Source organism: Salvelinus alpinus, chromosome 37 (assembly GCF_045679555.1).
Source record: "Salvelinus alpinus chromosome 37, SLU_Salpinus.1, whole genome shotgun sequence".
In the NCBI taxonomy this organism is placed as follows: Eukaryota; Metazoa; Chordata; class Actinopteri; order Salmoniformes; family Salmonidae; genus Salvelinus; species Salvelinus alpinus.
The window spans coordinates 18,775,678-18,781,285 of record NC_092122.1 but is presented as its reverse complement, the minus strand read 5'-3'; positions in this window follow the sequence as shown (position 1 = coordinate 18,781,285).

The following is a 5,608-nucleotide window of genomic DNA, read 5'->3' as shown; positions in this document are numbered from 1 at the left end:
AAAATATAAATATAGGACAAAACACACATCACAACGAGACAACACAACACTACATAAAGAGAGACCTAAGACAACAGCATAAGGCAGCAACACATGACAACACAGCATGGTAGCAACACAACATAACAACAACATGGTAGCAGCACAACATGGTAGCAGGACAAAACATGGTACAAACATCATTGGCCACAGACAACAGCACAACGGGCAAGAAGGCAGAGACAACAATATATCACACAAAGCAGCCACAACTGTCAGTAAGTGTCTATGATTGAGTCTTTGAATGAAGAGATTGAGATAAAACTGTCCAGTTTGAGTGTTTGTTGCAGCTCGTTCCAGTCGCTAGCTGCAGCGAACTGAAAAGAGGAGCGACCCAGGGATGTTTGTGCTTTGGGGACCTTTAACAGAATGTGACTGGCAGAACGGGTGTTGTATGTGGAGGAAGAGGGCTGCAGTAGATATCTCAGATAGGGGGGAGTGAGGCCTAACAGGGTTTTATAAATAAGCAAATGCTGCTGTCAAAGTATTTCTGCCGTTTTGTTTCGTAGCTGGTCAATTAATCGCACAAAGTCAAAGAACTACGAATCCTATGTAGCAGTTCGCGCTGCAACACTGCCTGGCTGTGCGCACGTGAAGAGCTGAGTGACATTCATTTTTAGAAGCGCTGCGCACATGCATAAAAATTGGTCTAATTTACTTGAAACGAAAGTCTACTGAAGTGAGACTTTGTTGTTGTGTTTCTCGGCTATTTACAATGTTTTGTTCACAAGTTAGGTTGTTTTTCTATGTTTGAGTTTTAAATGCTAGGGAAGAGAAGACCACGCTTCTACTAGTCAGACTGAAACTCACAGCCACAAACATGACTCTAGTCGCGCTGCCACAGTAACCTCCCGACCTTAAAGGCGGTAGGTGAAATGTTTTGTCTCATCTGTGATATTTTGGTTAAAAGACACAGGTCACAAAACATGTAATTAAACATTATAAACTGGGTGGTTCGAGCTCTGAATGCTGATTGGCTGAAAGCCGTAGTATGTCCAGCACTCTGTGTTGTGTCGTGGGTAGGAACAGCTCTTAGCCATGGTATATTGGCCATATGCCACATCCCCTCATGCGTTATTGTTTAAATATACCACATTAGTTACTTCTTACTAGTAATACATTTATTGTTTTAGAAACATTACAAAGCATGTTCATCAATTTTCTTTGTGTTTTGGTGTAATTATTGCACCCCAAAAATATTTTGGCTGGTACTTGCCACAGTGGCTAATGGACCAAAAAGTTTATTTGAAGCCCTGATTATAACACATACGTATACACACAATTAAGCGTATACCAGTACACACACTCTCACATACACTTGCACACAGTACATTAGAACATACATGCACATAAGAACATCTCTCTCTCCCCATCTCTCTGTATGTTATCTCTATCTCTCCCCCCTTCTCTCCCTCTCTGTATGTTATCTCTCTCTCTCCCCCCTTCTCTCCCTCTCTGTATGTTATCTCTATCTCTCCCCCCTTCTCTCCCTCTCTGTATGTTATCTCTATCTCTCCCCCCTTCTCTCCCTCTCTGTATGTTATCTCTATCTCTCTCCCCATCTCTCTCTCCCTCTCTGTATGTTATCTCTCTCTCCCCACTTCTCTCTCCCTCTCTGTATGTTATCTCTATCTCTCTCCCCTTCTCTCCCTCTCTGTATGTTATCTCTCTCTCTCCCCATCTCTCTCTCCCTCTCTGTATGTTATCTCTATCTCTCTCCCCTTCTCTCCCTCTCTGTATGTTATCTCTATCTCTCTCCCCATCTCTCCCCCCTCTCTATGGTATCTCTCTCTCCCCTTCTCTCCCTCTCTGTATGTTATCTCTCTCTCTCCCCATCTCTCTCTCCCTCTCTGTATGTTATCTCTATCTCTCTCCCCTTCTCTCCCTCTCTGTATGTTATCTCTATCTCTCTCCCCTTCTCTCCCTCTCTGTATGTTATCTCTCTCTCTCCCCATCTCTCTCTCCCTCTCTGTATGTTATCTCTATCTCTCCCCCCTTCTCTCCCTCTCTGTATGTTATCTCTATCTCTCTCCCCATCTCTCTCTCCCTCTCTGTATGTTATCTCTCTCTCCCCATTTCTCTCTCCCTCTCTGTATGTTATCTCTATCTCTCTCCCCTTCTCTCCCTCTCTGTATGTTCTCTCTCTCTCCCCATCTCTCTCTCCCTCTCTGTATGTTATCTCTATCTCTCTCCCCTTCTCTCCCTCTCTGTATGTTATCTCTATCTCTCCCCCCTTCTCTCCCTCTCTGTATGTTATCTCTATCTCTCCCCCCTTCTCTCCCTCTCTGTATGTTATCTCTATCTCTCCCCCCTTCTCTCCCTCTCTGTATGTTATCTCTATCTCTCCCCCCTTCTCTCCCTCTCTGTATGTTATCTCTATCTCTCCCCCCTTCTCTCCCTCTCTGTATGTTATCTCTATCTCTCTCCCCATCTCTCTCTCCCTCTCTGTATGTTATCTCTCTCTCCCCATTTCTCTCTCCCTCTCTGTATGTTATCTCTATCTCTCTCCCCTTCTCTCCCTCTCTGTATGTTATCTCTCTCTCTCCCCATCTCTCTCTCCCTCTCTGTATGTTATCTCTATCTCTCTCCCCTTCTCTCCCTCTCTGTATGTTATCTCTATCTCTCTCTCTCCCCCCTCTCTATGTTATCTCTCTCTCCCCATCTCTCTCCCTCTCTGTATGTTATCTCTATCTCTCTCCCCTTCTCTCCCTCTCTGTATGTTATCTCTATCTCTCTCCCCTTCTCTCCCTCTCTGTATGTTATCTCTCTCTCTCCCCATCTCTCTCTCCCTCTCTGTATGTTATCTCTATCTCTCTCCCCTTCTCTCCCTCTCTGTATGTTATCTCTATCTCTCTCCCCATTTCCCTCTCCCTCTCTGTATGTTATCTCTCTCTCTCCCCATTTCTCTCTCCCTCTCTGTATGTTATCTCTATCTCTCTCCCCTTCTCTCCCTCTCTGTATGTTATCTCTCTCTCTCCCCATTTCTCTCTCCCTCTCTGTATGTTATCTCTATCTCTCTCCCCTTCTCTCCCTCTCTGTATGTTATCTCTATCTCTCTCCACATCTCTCTCTCCCTCTCTGTATGTTATCTCTATCTCTCTCCCTCTCTGTATGTTATCTCTCTCTCTCCCCATCTCTCCCTCCCTCTCTATGTTATCTCTCTCTCTCCCCATCTCTCTCTCCCTCTCTGTATGTTATCTCTATCTCTCCCCCCATTTCTCTCTCCCTCTCTGTATGTTATCTCTATCTCTCTCCCCTTCTCTCCCCCCTCTCTATGTTATCTCTCTCTCTCCCCATCTCTCTCTCCCTCTCTGTATGTTATCTCTATCTCTCTCCCCATCTCTCTCTCCCTCTCTGTATGTTATCTCTATCTCTCTCCCCTTCTCTCCCTCTCTGTATGTTATCTCTATCTCTCTCCCCTTCTCTCCCTCTCTGTATGTTATCTCTCTCTCTCCCCTTCTCTCCCTCTCTGTATGTTATCTCTCTCTCTCCCCATCTCTCTCTCCCTCTCTGTATGTTATCTCTATCTCTCTCCCCTTCTCTCCCTCTCTGTATGTTATCTCTATCTCTCTCCCCATTTCTCTCTCCCTCTCTGTATGTTATCTCTCTCTCTCCCCATTTCTCTCTCCCTCTCTGTATGTTATCTCTATCTCTCTCCCCTTCTCTCCCTCTCTGTATGTTATCTCTCTCTCTCCCCATTTCTCTCTCCCTCTCTGTATGGTATCTCTATCTCTCTCCCCTTCTCTCCCTCTCTGTATGTTATCTCTATCTCTCTCCACATCTCTCTCTCCCTCTCTGTATGTTATCTCTATCTCTCTCCCTCTCTGTATGTTATCTCTCTCTCTCTCTCCCCTTCTCTCCCTCTCTGTATGTTATCTCTATCTCTCTCCACATCTCTCTCTCCCTCTCTGTATGTTATCTCTATCTCTCTCCCTCTCTGTATGTTATCTCTCTCTCTCCCCATCTCTCTCTCCCTCTCTGTATGTTATCTCTATCTCTCCCCCCATTTCTCTCTCCCTCTCTGTATGTTATCTCTATCTCTCTCCCCTTCTCTCCCTCTCTGTATGTTATCTCTATCTCTCTCCCCTTCTCTCCCTCTCTGTATGTTATCTCTATCTCTCTCCCCATCTCTCCCCCCTCTCTATGTTATCTCTCTCTCTCCCCATCTCTCTCTCCCTCTCTGTATGTTATCTCTATCTCTCTCCCCATCTCGCTCTTCCTCTCTGTATGTTATCTCTATCTCTCTCCCATCTCTCTCTTCTTCTCTGTATGTTATCTCTCTCTCCACATCTCTCTCTTCCTCTGTATGTTATCTCTCTCTCCCCATCTCTCTCTCTCGCTCTCTCACTCACACACACACACACACACACACCTTACCCTTCTAGACCACAACAACAACAGAATGATAACATAAAAACAGACCTACTTCAACAGCATCATAACACTACTGAAATAGTTCCATTACAAAAGCATATGTTATCCTGTATTGTAAGAAAAGGAACAGGGGGAAGGGGCAGTGGAACTATAGTGGAGCTATAGATGGCACAGCTAATATGGACTGTTCGACTCCATTGTTTCCTTCAAACAAAGCAACTTTATGAACCTCACAGGCCGCCATTGTTTTATAGTGTCCGGATGCAAGGAGCCTAGGGACGGGTCGGAGAGAGAGTGAACACACACACACACACTGCCTATTCTCTGGGGAAAACGCCTGTCTACCTCCTCTGTTCTAAAGACACCAGTCATTGTCGGGCAGTAGAATCCCCCCGACACGCACAACAACTCCATCAGATACCAATCACAAGAACATACATAGGCCAAAGGGGACTTCCATATCTCAGCAAAGGTTATTGTGTGTCAATGGGTTATGTTGTTGTCTTCAGAAAGTGTTAAAGGAATTTAATTCCTATGTGTTTATCAACCAATTCAATTAAAACACTCTGCCCATACATAAGAATTTATAAGATACTTATCAGCATAAAATGGACAGAAACCAGTCTCAAAATCAATCAATCAATAGCGTTTATTCTCGAGAGTACTGATCATAGTACAATTTACATCAGGTTATATAATAAAGATGATGTCATAGGTTTTAATGTCCATCCTCCTCTCAGATACAATGGCAGTACAGTTAGCATTCTCATCACTGTCTGCCACCTGTTAAATAATCTGCCACCAACCCAAGGTCTTTCCCCTCCCTGGGTAGACACATCATTCAAGCCTGTCTGAAGATAAACCCATTCTTTCTAACAAGGAACACATTACATTCAGCATTATGATTATAATAAGATTCATTCATACAGTAACATAGTAGTATTCTGTAGCGTTCTCATTCTGTTTAATTCTAAGTCAAATGTATACATATTTTAGTCATTATTCACAAAAATCCCATAACAGAAAGTCAGTGCCTTGGTCAACTGTTCAATACATCTTCATACTGTACATACTGTAGATGTGTGTTGGGATTGGATTATGATCGTTGTTAGAGCCATGGTGTAGGCCTAAACACACACACACACACACACACACACACACACACACACACACACACACACAGGCAGATCAATGC